Source organism: Ovis aries, chromosome 17 (genome assembly GCF_016772045.2).
Source record: "Ovis aries strain OAR_USU_Benz2616 breed Rambouillet chromosome 17, ARS-UI_Ramb_v3.0, whole genome shotgun sequence".
Classification (NCBI taxonomy): domain Eukaryota; kingdom Metazoa; phylum Chordata; class Mammalia; order Artiodactyla; family Bovidae; genus Ovis; species Ovis aries.
In genome coordinates, this window is record NC_056070.1 from 26,195,640 (window position 1) to 26,213,358 (window position 17,719).

Consider the following 17,719-nt stretch of genomic DNA (forward strand, 5'->3'; position numbering starts at 1 on the left):
CTGGGAGAAAACATTTAAAGTGCTGCAATTGTATTTAATTTCTAAAATACACAAACATCTCAACAACCTAATAAAAAATTAAAACCAAACAGCCCAATCAAAAAATGGACAGAAGATCTAAATAGACATTTCTTCAGAGAAGACATACATGGCCAATAGGTACATGAAAAGAATGCTCAAAATTGCTAATTATTAGAGAAATGCAAATCAAAGCTACAATAAGATGACACCCCACCCCAGTCAGATTGGTCATCATTTAAAAGTCTAAAAATATCAAGTGCTGAAGAAGATGCAAAGAAAATGGAACCCTCCTGATTGTTGGTGGGAATGTAGATTGGTGCAGCCACTATGGAAAACAGTGGCAGATTCTTTAAAAAACTAAAAATAGGGTTGCCATATCATCCCAAAATTCTACTCTTGGGCCTGCATCCAGAGAAACATCTAATTTGAAAAGATACATGCACTCCAATGTTCAGAGAAGAAAGGTTTGCAACAACCAAAACAGGGAAGCAACCTAAAAGTCCATCAACAGATGTATGGATAAAGAAGATATAGCATATATATATGTGTGTATATATATATATATACAGCTTCTCTGGTGGCTCAGACAGTAAAGAATCTGCCTGCAATGTGGGAGACCAAGGTTCAGTCCCTGTGCTGGGAAGATCCCATGGAGAAGGAAATGCAACCCACTCCAGTATTCTTGCCTTGAGAATTCCATGGACAGAAGGGCTTGGAGGGTGTAAAGTCCATGGGCTTGCAAAGAGTCAGACATGACTGAGTGACTAACACGTTCACATTCATATATATATATGTATGTATGTATGTGTATATATATATGTATATGTATATATATATATATATGTATACACAATGGAATATCATTCAGTTACAGAAAATAATGAGGCAAGGTCATTTGAAACAACATAGATGGACCTAGAGATGATCGTATCAAGTGAAGTAAGTCAGAAAGATAAAGGCAAATACCATGTGATATCACTTATATGTAAAATCTAAACTATGACACAAATAAATTTATGAAACAGAAAAAGACTCATAGACATAGGAAATAAATTTATGGTTACCAAAGGGAAAGGGGGGGGAGAACTTGATCAAAATCATGAATTCCACTTCATAAAACATTTGACTTCATTTGAAATATGCTGCAACATGAAACTTATAATTGTTGTAGTGGTGAATTCTCCTCAAATCTCCAATTAAGTGACTGCTGCCTCAATATAGTCAGAATTTAATAGCTGAGTAAAATTTGATATATAGAGTTGACAATTTCAGAATGGTTTTACACAAACTCATTTTTAGTGTCCACATTGAACTTAAATGATTTAAGTACATAGCTATAGTTTCTTTGAGTCCAGAAAACGCAGGCTGACATCTGCACCAATCCTTCTAATCATGGTGTTCTTGGTTTCCCTGCCTTTGTCTCTGTATATCAAAGTTTCTTGTCTTTCTAATTTTATTTTAGTAATTGGTAATAATATTAATAGAATCTGTTTCCACAGTGTTTTACATGTTAATGCCAGATTTGCTATTGTAAAATTAAATAATTTTACATTAATATAAAAATAAAACTTTCTTCATGTAAGTAGATAATCAGTTAGTTCAGTTCAGCCACACAGTCATGTCTGACTCTTTGCAACCCTGTGGACTGTAGCACACCAGGCTTCCCTGTCCATCACTAACTCCCGGAGCCTAATTAAACTCATATCCATCGTATCAGTGATGCCATCCAACCATCTCATCTTCTGTCATCCCCTTCTCCTCCTGCCTTCAATCTTTCCCCGCATCAAGGTCTTTTCCAATGAGTCGGTTCTTTGCATTAGGTGTCCAAAGTATTGGAGTTTCAGCTTCAGTATCAGTCCTTCCAATGAATATTCAGGACCGATTTCCCTTAGGATGGACTGGTTGGATGTCCTTGCAGTCCAAGGGACTCTCAAGAGTCTTCTCCAACACCACAGTTCAAAAGTATTAATTCTTCTGCACTCAGCTTTCTTTATAGTCTGACTCTCACATCCATACATGACTACTGGAAAACCATAGCTTTGGACCTTTTTTGGAATACCAGACCACGTGATCTGCCTCCTGAGAAATCTGTATGCAGGTCAAGTAGATAATAGTTATATCTTCAAATGTGAAGCACATAGATAGACAGTTTACTGCTATAAATGTTATAATACTTTGAACTAATAGTACAAAAAAGGTACCTGTTATAGTTAGCAAACACATTGATTTTTGGAAGTGGACAATCCATATAATCTTATGCACCAAATTAACTATTAAAACACATTAAGCACCTAATGAAGTAGTTATGTTTATACACATTTTATTAGTTTTTATTTTTCCTGTGAAAAACCCAGGATGTCAATCTGGAAAGAGTGGCGCTTTCCCAGATATAATTTATTTGATATATAGATGATTGGTCACTATAGAGAATAAAAACAGCTTAGTTTCTAATTCTCTTCAGATCATAATGCTATTTGTTTTAGTTATCATCCAATATATTCTGCTTTGGCCACTCTGCTTTAAGTGGCATTTAACTAAAAAATAGGAGTTACTGAATTCTAACACTTTACTTAAAAATAATATTAAACCCTTAAATCTATGATTATATTTTGGAAAATTATGTATGCAAAATAATTTCATATCTTCTTAGAATACACATTAATCATGCACCTAAGTCAAAGAGTAACAAAATGGGTATTCTGTGTCTTCCTTTTGTATGCAGAAACAGACTGATGATATTTGGGGAAAATGTCAATCAACTAAAATGATTAATCTTCAGCTTTGCTAAAATACCAGAATGACTAGAAGAGACATGGAACAAGAATAAGATGTATACTTTATTTTCAGGGCTTTTAAATATACTCTAGAACAAAGCACAAGTGTGTGTGAAATTACCAATGAAAATGACAGAATATCTATATAATCGACAGCAAAAATGGCTTAGATTATAAATACAAAAAAGGATATTTTAGGTTGATGAATATACTTTCAAAGAAAGTATATGATAGTATAAGAAGACTGACTATAGAATATAACTTTTTAAAATATAAAATAAAGGTGAGTAAGTGTGATATGACTTTGATTATAAAATGACTTGAAATAAATCAATGAGAAAAAATTAGATTCCATTACATACTTAAGTGAGTGGTTTCATGGAGGCATCTAAGACAAAAAAATCAGTGGTAAATTGAAAGACTAAGAGAGTGCTTGCATGCTTTTGTTCTATCTCTGCTGTTTAGAATGCATGCAGCTTCTGCATCCTGTCTTTTGTTTCTTCTAGAAAACCTATAAAAAGCAGCTGCATAATTAAAATCTCAATAATTTCCAACTTCAAAATTATTAATGATATATCACATTACTATTCTATAATCATAGGGGGAGATTCTATCTCAGTCCTAGGGCTGATAGTTGTGAGAGCCAAGGCACCACCTGAATCCATTCTTCCTAGATCTCTTGGATGTCTAGTGTTTCTGTATCTTTCCTAATTTCTTTGGAGCTGAAGAGCAAGAGAGATGCCAATCATGACACTTATTATTTGAGTTCAATTCATTTCTCCTTGTCTTCTCTTGGATGGATTGAATCTTCTATTTCTATCAAATCTACTTTGCAATTTTAAAGTATCACATTAATAATTTCTTAATAAAACATTAGCCCTATTCTCCCACATAGAACAATTCAACCCTCCTATTCCAATCTTGAAACATTAGACACCTATTATTGAACTGGGTGGGATGAACTGTTCTCAAGGTCGATCTTGATATGAGTCATTTATTTTATCCTTTGGAGACAGAAGTTGTATTTCTACACTAATGAGTTTGTTCCTAATAGACAATAATTAAAAGGAATAATATGATTTGTCACTACACATTTTTCAAGGACTCATTATGGAACAGACATGAAAACATGAACATAAGAGAAATAGTAAATAATGTTTATATCAGTTAGAGCATGCAATATAGAAAAGTGACTAACAACACACCAGTTAGAATAAGAATATATTATAGCCCTTGATACATAACACCTTATAAGTAAATATTATCTATTTTTCTTAATCCAAATAAATGCTATAGGTTTCAAGAGCCTAGTAGAAGTTCTACTTTATTATCATCTAGCTTTTGTGATTACCAGCAAATATTACTTTAAAAATACAGTACTTGTATATTGGATTTCAGGAAAAGTAAAGCAACAGTGAGTAAATAAATGTGTAAACAAGGGTATAAATCTTTATCCAAAGGATATTATTGTAGCTGAACAGGTGATGCTGGATAAAGATCAAAGGAATTAATAAATATTCAATGTGTCTAGTATGTATATCCAGGAGGATATTTGTGCCTATTAAAATACAAAGAAAAACTAAGATGGGGAATTTCTAGAAATGGCTGCTAAAAAATATGAAACTGAATTCACACTTGCTGAATTAGAAATTATGCTAGTCACCCAAGATTAAATGTGTAATCGAAGATATGTACTTATACATGAATGAGAAGTTAGAACTGCCCATTTGTGAATTAACATTTGAGGAACTATTTAATAAGATCATAAGACAGAAGAAGTATATTCAAATGCAGATGTCTGACAATCCAGTTTCAGCCCTATAACATCTAAGACGTGTGACCTCTCAGCCATGATCTTCCCTTTTTAAATCAAAACAGATGATTTTCACGAGGTGACAAATTTCTAAAGTGAGGATCATAAGCATGCTTCGTTGGAACACCTTTATCTAGAGGCAGCAGAAGAAATGAGGGGACCCAAGAGAGATGCAATTATATTTTAATTTTGTCTTATTTCAGTAATTTGGAAACAATTAGACTAGGAAAAATAGGATTTTAAATCTAGAAATGAGTATGAAGTATTGGATAGTGTCCACAATTAAGGCGTTACAGCAGGTAAAACAGTACTGCAAAATTAAGCAGTTTTAGAATATTTTATTTATATTCCCTATTTATCTGGTAATGGAATGGGCAGTGTTTCAAGGTGGAAGGCAAATCTAATGTGTCAAATAACAGGGAAGCTCTAATGGTAATCGACAGAAGTTTACTAGCAGGTTTTTCATAACCATGAGGATGCTAATTCAGAACAGCCCAGAGTTCACTTTCTACTCTGACTTAAACACTATAATCTTAGGCAAATTTTTTGACACTTATAAAACTCAGTTTAGTTTTTAAAACTGGGAACTATATTAATTATTCATGTCTGTTGTGAAGGTAAAATATAGCTTTTAATATGTATCGCAGTTGGATGCACCGTTTTTGATGGTTTAGATTGCCGTTGCCGTTAGTGTGGATGGCACAATCTAAAGACCTAGCTAGTGCTGTTATAAATTTAGCCAACTAGTCAGCTAGTCAGTGTCAGCTAAGATTTTTCACCACTATGGATGCAATTTTAAATAGATAGTCAGAGGTAAACAAAGATGCAGCCATCTTCATTTGTAGGATAAATAATTCTAGGAAGAGTGAACGGAAAAAGTTCAGAAATGACTATAGTTATCAAAACTGTAGTTAGTATTTCTCAGGATTACTGATGAGAGTCAATGGGCTGTTTCTGATGACTATAAATGGTTTCTCTTTTGTCTAGAGTGATTTTTTGCTGTTCGGTCGCTAAGTCGTCTGACTCTTTGCAACCCCATGAACTGGAGCATGCCAGGCTTCCCTTTTCATCACTATCTAATGGAGTTGCTCAAATTCGTGTCCATTGAGTCAGTGATGCCATTCAACTAACTCATCCTCTGCTGCCCCCTTCTCTTGCCTTCAATCTTTCCCAGCATCATGGTCTTTTCTAATGAGTTGGCTCTTCACATCAGGTGGCCAAAGGATTGGAGCTTCAGCTTCAGCATGAATCCTTCCAATGAATATTCAGAGTTGATTATCTTTAGGATTGACTGGTTTGATCTCCTTGAACTCCAAGGGACTCTCAAGGGTTTTCTTCAGCCCACCACAATTCGAAAGCATCAATTTTTTGGCACTCAACCATGGTCCAATTCTCAAATCCATACATGACTACTGAAAAAACGACAGCTTTGACTATATGGAACTTTGTTGGCAAAGTGATGTCTCCACTTTTTAATATGCTGTCTAGGTTTTTCATTGCTTTCCTTTCAAGGAGCAAGGGTCTTTTAATTTCATGGCTGAAATCACCATCTGCAGTGATTCTGGAGCTCAAACAAAGAGTGATATGGGAAGGCATTGGGGAGGATGTTAAAAATGACTGAAATAATGCCTTAAGGTATTGTATGAAGAATAAGCTATAAGAGCACAACTGTATGATCAGGAAGACTCTATGATAGGACACAACTCAATTCAGATAACATAAAATGTCAGTTTCTTGGAATGTGGTGGCGGCAATGGAGTGTATATGAGAGTTATACTTTTAAATATATTTTGAAAATTAAAATGACAGGATTTGCTGGTGGATTAAATACTGAGATGTAGTCTAGGTGTGTGAAGGTTGACATCCTCACAGTGGCCTCCAGTAGTGGGAAAAGCTGTCTACTCTCCAAGCCTTGATCCCTAGGGCAAAGCTGAGAATGTTTTGAGAAAGAGGGGGATTTTTCCTAATATTCTCAGAGGCCCCATTACCTGCCAAACCCTCAGACTGCTAGGCTACTTCAGGATTGAACTGTCACTTCTTTCTTTACACCCAATACCTTCAAGGGAACTGGGTACAGGATGTTATAAAAAGAGAACAACTTAACCTTCTCTGAGATTTTTGGCTTAAGCAATTATGAGGATTGTGACAACACATAGTTGCAGACTGCAAAACATGTAAGTGGAAGATAACTGAATTCTCTTTGAAATCAGTGGATATTAATTATTAACTGCTTAGATTGTTGATGACTAGACGTATTGTCTTATTTGACAGCATTCCCTATTTAATTTCTACAATTCAAAGAAATTTTCGAGTTTTAAAGCTGTAGCAATAGGCTGTTTATTCACTTCTGCTCTCAAAAACTAGTTTTCCTGTGTGTGTGTGTGTGTGTGTGTGTGTGTGTTAGTTGTGCAGTTGTGTCTGACTCTTTGTGACCCCATGGACTGCGGCCTGCCAGGCTCCTCTGTCTATGGGATTCTCTAGGCAAGAATACTGGAGTGGGTTACCATGCCCTTCTCCAGGGGATCTTCCTGACCAGGGATTGAACCCAGGTGTCCAGCACTGCAGGCAGATTCTTTACCATTTGAACTACAGATTTCCCATGTAGGTTAGCATAAATATTGTCCTCTTTCCCATTGTTAATTTAGAAAATAATCTTCAGTAAGTACAAATGTTGATGAAGACCATCGAATTATTTATCTAGCTTGTGTTAGAGAGAATAGGAGCTTTTGGTAAATATCTTTTCCCTCTTATTAGCCAGCAGAGTCCCTACAGAGAAACAGCATGACTCTCAGAGAGAAGCACTATATTTGATTGCTCTACAATCACTCCATTTTCAGTCTACCACTCCACTATTGTAAGTGGTAGTAATTTGTCTTTTGGTAAACTAGTTGACCTAAACATAATCACTTTTAAACATTTGAACTAACACATGATTTGGGGGAAAAAAAAATGTCTGAAAAGATAATGTTCTCCATGTCTTCAATTCTTTCCAAAGTTTCTCTAAATTAAATATACAGATTTTATCCTCACAAAGTTTCATCAGGTATGTTGACATCCATGTGCATGTAAACATTTGATTTAAAAATAACTTTTTAAAATCAAAATTAAATTGTTGTGGTAGTAGGAAACTAATGAGCACATTCAGGCTTCTGTCTCCTGCTTCAATTCTCTTCCAGAGACATAAATCTTAGCCAAAAAAAAAAAGAAGAAGAAGAAGACCTACTAGCAGCTTGACTGTGATAGAACTTAAAACTGAAGCAGAAACAAAACCATCCAAATCTTACTGATACTTGCCAAATAAGCAAACAATACCGAATATGACATGAAAGATAAGCTCAAACATCTCAGCAGTGCATTTATATATGTATACAAGACCACTGATATACCTAGCAGTAACTCTGCACTGAATCATGTTTTTGAAAATAAAGGGACTGATTATTCAATCACTTTACTGGTTTGCACATTATAATGAATCATATAGCTAAGTCTAGCCCTCCATATCCTAGAAGTATACTTCACTGACTCCACACTGTCTCTTTTTCCCATCCTCCATTTCCACAACAAACCAGGATATCCAACTTTGCTTGACTGCAGGTTTTGTGACAGATAGGCTCTGGTTAGAAGGCTTTAATAAGTATAGGTCCTATTGAAATTTGTCTGACCACCACTGCCATAGACCAGCACACTTGACATGGCAACAATCAAGTTGATATGAGACTCCTTTAGCCTTTTCCTGCTTGAGGCACCAAACTAGAGACTACCCAGATAAATACCAAGGATAAAATGAAAAATACATTGTGACATAGTCATAAAATGGCATGTAGTTACAACAATAATACATAGCAACTGCTGAATCCCACAAGCATAATGAGAGAAAGAAATCACATACATAAGAATACATACTATATGATTATACATGTACAAAGCAGTCAGATAAGCATATATAATCAGTACTGCTAGAGGTCATAATTATGATTACCACTGATGGTGGGGTAACTGGAAGTGTACTTTGGATAGTTTCTGTCTTGCTGTCAAATTCTATTTACAAATCTGTTTCTGATTACACAGGTGTGTAAAACACATAAAAAGAAAATGAACATTTAGTGAATTGGGTACTTTTATGAATCTGTGTAAAAAAAAACAAAAGCCCCCTATGTTAAATAATATATTTTCCCATCAAGATATGTTCTACTAAAGGGGTTGTAGTCTCTTAAAGAAAAATAGATAGAACAAATTTCCATTTGATTATTGTCAAATGTTACTCAAATTTAAAGAAACAGGATGCTAATTTAATAAAATTTTATTTGACAAAATTAAAAAAAATTCAGCAAATTAGAATAGGTTGTCTCAAAACACTGTAGAGATAGAAATTGTACTTCATACATTAAAAATGGAATATAGTACATTTTTCTATACAAATATAAACCTCTTATATTGACATATTCTCATTTTCTGATTTATATGTGCATGCATTGACTGAATTAAAAAAATTACTTAGCTTAGCTGAAGACACGTTTCTCTTTTACTTCTTCAGCCATTCTTAATCATTAAAAGCTCAGATAGGAAAGAACATCTTGTTAAAGTCCCTCTATATACACCTAGGTCAAATACACTATTATTTATGTGGAGATCAGATTCTGAAAAATGTATTTCCAGTTGATAAAATACAGACATAACCACTGGACAAAAAATCCATCTAGTATGGATGTGAGAGTTGGACTATAAAGAAAGCTGAGCACCAAAGAATTGATGCTTCTGGAGTGTGGTGTTGGATAAGACTTTTGAGAGCCCCTTGGACTTCAAGGACATCCAACCAGTCCATCCTAAAGGAAATCAGTCCTGAATATTCATTCGAAGGACTAATGCTAAAGCAGAACAATAAGCAGTAATTATTATACACTGAATATGCTTATTTTACCAAATATTTAATTTATAATTGCCTTAATATTTCACTTAATTCACTTAATGTTACATTTAAAAAATCATCATTGCAATCAGGAGACCATTTCCCAAAAACAGTGTGTTAAGAAATGTGGTCCCTGAAATATATACCAAATGTGCACCATATATTAAACTCAACTCTGATATATTACTAAAGGTTCCAAAATCTATTTACTATTTGGCAATTAAAATAAGCATGCTTTCAGTTATTTGGTAATATGCCATTTTTATTGCCACTTATAACAGAGTTGACCAGTTAATGAAATAAAACGAAATGACAAATGGTTATTAAGGAATCTAGAATAACTGGCACATATGACATTGATAATACTCAGAGAGCCACAACAAAATAAACTCTTCAAAGGAAGTAAAAATGAATCAACCTAATTAAATGAGGCAGTATTAGCAAATATGACAATAAAATTTCTCATTTTATTCATTTACCAGCAGGAACAGGTTTAAAGCTGCAGTTATTTTAGCTCCTGCCTTTAAATATTATCTAATCCTCAAAGATGATGCTGTGAAAGTGCTGCACTCAATATGCCAGCAAATTTGGAAAACTCAAAGGTGGCCACAGGACTGGAAAAGGTCAATTTTCATTCCAATCCCAAAGAAAGGCAATGCCAAAGAATACTCAAACTACCACACAATTGCACTCATCACACACGCTAGCAAACTAATACTCAAAATTCTCCAAGCCAGGCTTCAGCAATATGTGAGCTGCAAACTCCCTGAAGTTCAAGCTGGCTTTAGAAAAGGCAGAGGAACCAGAGATCAAATTGCCAACATCCACTGGATCATGGAAAAAGCAAGAGAGTTCCAGAAAAACATCTATTTCTGCTTTATTGACTATGCCAAAGCCTTTGACTGTGTGGATCACAATAAACTATGGAAGATTCTGAAAGAGATGGGAATACCAGACCACCTGACCTGCCTCTTGAGAAATCTGTTTGCAGGTCAGGAAGCAACAGTTAGAACTGGACATGGAACAACAGACTGGTTCCAAATAGGAAAAGGAGTATGTCAAGGCTGTAAATTGTCACCCTGCTTATTTAACTTATATGCAGAGTACATCATGAGAAACGCTGGCCTGGAAGAAACACAAGATGGAATCAGGATTGCCGGGAGAAATATCAATAACCTCAGATATGCAGATGACACCACCCTTATGGCAGAAATTGAAGAGAATTCAAAAGCCTCTTGATGAAAGTGAAAGAAAGAGGAGAGTGAAAAAGTTGGCTTAAAGCTCAACATTCAGAAAATGAAAATCATTGTATCCGGTCCCATCACTTCATGGGAAATAGATGGGGAAACAGTGGAAACAGTGTCAGACTTTATTTTTCGGGGCGCCAAAATCACTGCAGATGGTGATTGCAGCCATGAAATTAAAAGATGCTTACTCCTTGGAAGAAAAGTTATGACCAACCTAGATAGCATACTCAAAAGCAGAGACATTACTTTGCCAACTAAGGTCCGTCTAGTTAAGGCTATAGTTTTACCGGTAGTCATGTATGGATGTGAGAGTTGGACTGTGAAGAAAGCTGAGTGTCGAAGAATTGATGCTTTTGAACTATGGTGTTGGAGAAGACTGTTGAGAGTCCCTTGGACTGCAAGGAGATCCAATCAGTCCATTCTGAAGGAGATCAGTCCTGGGTGTTCTTTGGAAGGAATGATGCTAAAGCTGAACCTCCAGTACTTTGTCCACCTCATGCAAAGGGTTAACTCATTGGAAAAGACTGATGCTGGGAGGATTGGGGGCAGGAGGAGAAGGGGACAACAGAGGATGAGATGGCTGGATGGCATCACTGACACGATGGACGCAAGTCTGAGTGAACTCTGGGAGATGGTGATGGACAGGGAGGCCTGGCGTGCTGTGATTCACGGGGTCACAAAGAGTCAGACATGAGTGAGCAACTGAACTGAACTGAATATCAAAATATTATAAAAGAACATGTCATCTCACTTTTTCATGACTGACGTTTAGTAAATGTCATCTTATAATTATCTTAAGTTGCTTTAAGAAGAGATATTATTAAGAGGATCACATACAGTTAAAGGGAAGACAAATCTTTCCAAATACATAGTCTTAGCTCTGTGTACTTCAACAGATTTGAAAATATTTGCTATATTCTCATGATTAAGTAATGCTCATAGGGTACTAGTATGCATTCATTATAATTATTTTTACGAATAGGTTACACTTTGTCTATTGAGTATGGTAACATATACTAAAAATAATACAGTTTATAACAAAAATAGTTTATCTCTGACAGATATCAAGAGAAATGCTCTCTTCCACTATAGTAACACAATTCTTTCTAGCTTATAATCATTTGCACTGCTAAAACTAGAAAATACTTTATGCCCTTAATTATTGTTTAATTAGTATTTATACTAGTTGGTTAAATCTCAGAGTTATTTTCATTTTCAGATTTCACTTGTCTCCAGTGAAAATTAGAAAGACTTGATAGGAGAGATTTTAATGTAGAAAAATATTTTCTTGGTCACAGAAATTATTGTCTGTTAAGAGTCCAGATTTTGATGGTTCTTCATTTACTGGTTTGTCCATGTCTTTTATGGAAAATGTAGACAGTTACCTAGGTTTCATGCTGAGGAAATTACACCCAGGCAACACTGACTATAATTGATGTTGGTGAGTTGCTGGCCCAAGTGTGTTTGTCCAAGAAGTGCTGTATTCCCCTCTTTCATCTCATCTTATAAATGACAGCTCATCAACTTTTATTGGGCTTCCCTGGTGGCTCAGTGATAAAGAATCTGCCATCCAATGCAGGACATGTGGATTTGATCTCTGGGTCTGGAAGATACCATGGAGAAGGAAATGGCAACTCACTCCAGTATTCCTGCCTGGGAAATCCCATGAAAAGAGGAGCCTGGTGGGCTACATACAGTCCATGGGGTTGCAAAGAGTTGGATATGACTAATCAACAAAACAACAACAACATATTTTATTGAGCATTTACTCTATATACATAGCCAGATCAAGGGGGAAATAGTTGAGTGGTTGCCAAACAAAGGTTTTTGTTTTTGTTTTTTAATAGCACCAAAACACTAGAAACAATTGTTGATGATAACTGCACCCCTTTTTGTCATTAAAAAAATAAACTACCAGTTAGGTATTCTTGAATTATTCTTTGGCCAGTCAGTTGAAATTCTGAAATTAAATTTCAAAAGATACCATTAACTGGCATTTACTAGGAACAAATGCTTTTATAATATTGTCAAACATATCTCAAAAGAAGTTGTTTCAAAACATAACACAAAGAAACTAAAAAGAGAAAACAAAACTAGAGAAAAATGACAACCACTCTAGCAATATTTTTAGCATTTTTGAAAATCATTGCATATGTATCAGTTCAGTTCAGTTCAGTCGCTCAGTCCTGTCTGACTCTTTGCGACCCCATGAATCGCAGACGCCAGGCCTCCCTGTCCATCACCATCTCCCAGAGTTGACCATGCTTTTCTATGCACGCTTCAGAAATAGAAAGCTAGTTTCTTTTTTGTCATCTCGATATGTTTTGTGTTATGTATATAAGAATAATATAAATATATAATATGACATATATATTAAATGCAAAAGCTCACTATACTGTATATTGTATATTGTCATATATTGTATCTGCTTTGGAAGAACTTCACATGAAAGTTTAGCAATTTCAGTCTTAACAATGACACCTCAAATTTGATCTCACTATCTCTGTGTCCTACCTTATATAATTGAGACCATGAAACTTTAAATAAATTACCAAAGATAATAAGCAGCAGTTTGAATCAGTCGTGTCTGACTCTTTGCATCGTCAATGGACTGCAGCCTGCCTGGCTCCTCTACCCATGGAATTCTCCAGACAAGAATACTGGCATGCCAGTGGGCTTCCCTGGTGGCTCAGAGGTTAAAGCATCTGCCTGGAATGTGGGAGACCTGGGTTCAATCCCTGGGTCAGGAAGGTGCCCCAGAGAAGGAAATGGCAACCCACTCTGGTACTCTTGCCTGGAGAATCCCATGGAGGGAGGAGCCTGGTAGGCTACAGTCCATGGGTTTGCAAAGAGTCAAACACAACTGAGCGACTTCACTTTGACTTTCAGTCCCTTCTCTAGGGGATCTTTCTGACTCAGGGATCAAACCCAGGTCTTCTCCACGGCAGGCAAATTCCTTACTGTCTGAGCCACTAGAGAAGCCCAGTTTGAATCAAGATATCCTTAATTCTAAAGCATGAAGTTTTCCAAATAAATGTCAAATAAATTCACTGAATATCAATTTTCTACCTGCTTATTTAACTTCTATGCAGAGTACATCATGAGAAACACTGGACTGGAAGAAACACAAGCTGGAATCAAGACTGCCGGGAGAAATATCAATAACCTCAGATATGCAGATGACACAACCCTTATGGCAGAAAGTGAAGAGGAGCTAAAAAGCCTCTTGATGGAAGTAAAAGAGGAGAGTGAAAAAGTTGGCCTAAAGCTCAACATTCAGAAAACGAAGATCATGGCATCTGGTCCCATGACTTCATGGGAAATAGATGGGGAAACAGGAGAAACAGTGTCAGACTTTATTTTTTTGGGCTCCAGAATCACTGCAGATGGTGACTGCAGCCATGAAATTAAAAGACGCTTACTCCTTGGAAGAAGTTATGACCAACCTAGATAGCATATTCAAAAGCAGAGACATTACTTTGCCGACTAAGTTCCATCTAGTCAAGGCTATGGTTTTTCCTGTGGTCATGTATGGATGTGAGAGTTGGACTGTGAAGAAGGCTGAGTGCCAAAGAATTGATGCTTTTGAACTGTGGTGTTGGAGAAGACTCTTGAGAGTCCTTTGGACTGCAAGGAGATCCAACCAGTCCATTCTGAAGGATATCAACCATGGGATTACTTTGGAAGGAATGATGCTAAAGCTGAAACTCCAGTACTTTGGACATCTCATGCGAAGAGTTGACTCATTGGAAAAAATTCGGATGCTGGGAGGGATTGGGGGCCTGAGGAGAAGGGGATGACCGAGGATGAGATGGCTGGATGGCATCACGGACTTGATGGACGTGAGTCTGAGTGAACTCCGGGAGATGGTGATAAACAGGGAGGCCTGGCATGCTGCGACTCATGGGGTTCGAAAGAGTCGGACACAACTGAGCGACTGAACTGAACTGAACTGAACTGAACACTAGTCACATTTGTACATTAGCTCATTATAACACTGAGTGGATAGTGTATATTAAATTAACTATATATATATATTTAAGTATATATACATTTGTCCTTGTCCATAAAGACTAATTTTTATCCATCATGGTTTCTGTGTACTTGAAAGTAATAAAAATTATAAGGCAATAGTAATCCAGAACATCCATTTACAATTATTCAGATTATTTCTTCAGAAATATGTACCCATATAATAAGGTCTGAAAACAAAATTTTATTTCAGGCTTGAAAGTGTGGTTAATGGTTTAAACACTCTGTCACTCAAAAGTTTCCAGTGGCTTCTACTTTCTCTTAAAGGCAAAGTGGCCTTTTGACCTTCACAAGCTTCCAATGATGTCGAATTCCTCTACCACTCATCCACTTGCTTAACCATCTCTTGCCAGCTCACTGTGACCCAACTACATTGGCTTCTAAAATGTTTCCGACACTTGACAAATATACTTATGCCTCATAAGCCTTGAACTTGTCGTTCTCTCTGCTGAAACTCACATGCTCTGTTACTTTGCATCTCTTAGATGTTGCCTCAAATATCCTTTATCAGAGAGATCTTCTTGACAAACTTCAACTTTAAAAGTTTAAGTATTTAGATTGTTTCCAAAGACCAGAACTGTATGTATGTGTGTGTGTGTATAAGTACATATTTATGTTTATATATATATTAATGTATGTGTGTTTGTATATCTATCTATATATGCATATATATGCACACACACATATATGCATATACACACATATTTCTGTGTGTGAATACTTCTTTAGTGTAATTATTAGAATGGAGATAATGGATTAACTGGAAGAATTGAAAACTCTAGTTCTCAAAGATGCATGCACTCCAATGTTCATAGAAGCACACTTTACAACAGCCAACACATGGGAGCAACCTAAGTGTCCAACAATAGTTGAATGGATAAAAAAGATGTGATATATATACAGGAATATTACTTTGCCATAACAAAGAATAAAATGATGCCATTTGCAGCAACATGAATTTGCCTAGAGATTATCATACTAAGTGAAGTACATTAGACAGAGAAAGACAAATTCATATAACTTACATGTGGAGCCTAAAATAATGTGATACAAATGAATTTATGAAATAGAAACAGACTCACAGATAAGGAAAACAAGCTTACAGTTGCCAAAGGGGAAGGAGTAGAGAGGAATAAATTAGGAGAATGGGGCTAACAGATACACACTATCATGTATATATATATAACAGATAAATAACAAGGAATTACTGTATAGCACAGGGAACTATATTCAGTGTCTCATAGCAACCTACAATGCAAAAGATTTGAAAAAATATAGGTATAAAAACATATATATATGTATAGCCAAATGACTTTATTATATCCTTGAAACTAAAACAATATTGCAAATCAACTATATTTCAGTTAAAAATAAGCTATCAAAAAGAAATACTGGATTAAAAAAGTTGGTATTATATTCAAGTACTTAAACTTTGCATAGGAATGCGTAAGATCATCTATTTATATGAATCAAAGCCAAATAATTCATATCATCCTGTTTTTGAAGTATTTGTAAATACAAAAGATTGATATGGTAATTAGTTGCCCTAACTTATACACTTAACTTATAAACTCAATTAAAGATGAGAATCTTCTTAACTTTTACCTAGCTATTTCTTCTGTGAATCTCCTATTAATAAAATGTTCCACTCTAAAATTAAGCAAATGTTTCCAATTATTTATTTCCCTAACTTTACTTTTAAAACTTAAAATATTTAATCAACTTGGAATTAATTTTGGTATATGCAATCAGGAAGATTTCTCAATTTTTAATTCTTTAAATGATTCATAATTTGTCATAATGTTATTGGTTATATTTTCGCCACAATACCATCTCAATGTACAGTGAATTTTCACACATATTTGAATTGCTTTAGGCAGTATTTTATTTCCTGGAACAATACATATTTGATAACCAGTAATAAAAAGTATTAGCTTAGTCTTTCATTTTTACTTCCTGTTTTCTATATTTTCCATCTTTGCCTGTACTTTACTCCTTTATGGGAGTTTTATAGTTTGGTTTCCCAGGTTCAAAACAAAAAATAAAGTTTGTAGGAAAAATTACATTAAATTAATTAGTATAAAGACTGACATTTTAAATACTGAGTTTACATTCTTCTATTTATATATTTTACTTGGTTAAATCAATAGAATTTAACTTTTTAAAAAGTTTTAATTGTTGCTTAATGATTTTTATGTGTGATTATTTTAATCATTTTTACTATTATTGTACTAATATTTTCTCTTGTTAGATTTTTGGGTCAAATATTGTTGATTTAAATAAAAAGCCATTGCTATTTGTATGTGAATAATATAATAAATTTACATACTTGTATTATCATAGGTATTCATTTTTTCCTTTAATTGTAGTACTGATTTTCCAAAAACTAAATAACACTGTAGAAAATAATGACAAATGTGTATCATTTCTATTATTTTAATTGATTTCTTTTTCTTGAATACTCAAGTTTACTGCTAATTCCAGGAAAAAAAAGTAAATGGTGAATAACAGTAGTGATTTTGAGCTCACTTGTTTTAATTTGACTTAACCCTGATTTATGATTCTGATATTTCCACATTTAGCCTTCAGTTTGAGGTTCATCCATAGGCAGATGGAGGGATGGGAGTTAGAGAATAAGAGAGTGAGAGTGAGGGAGAGTGCAAAGGAAAAGGAAGAGAAGATGAACAGAGGCATTTAAGAAGGAGAGAGGGAGAGAAAGAGACTTGAATTTGTAAATCTGTAACTGACGATGAATTTGTTAAATAACCCTTAAACTTTAAATGAGCACAGCAAACAGAAAATTTCAAATTGTTAGTATGGTATTAGTAGATTTTTCTAATAATTACCCTCTTTATTTTTATATGTCCTGAGAATACTTATCTGTGTATTCCCAAGACATCCACCTGGTGTGGTGCAAAATATTAGT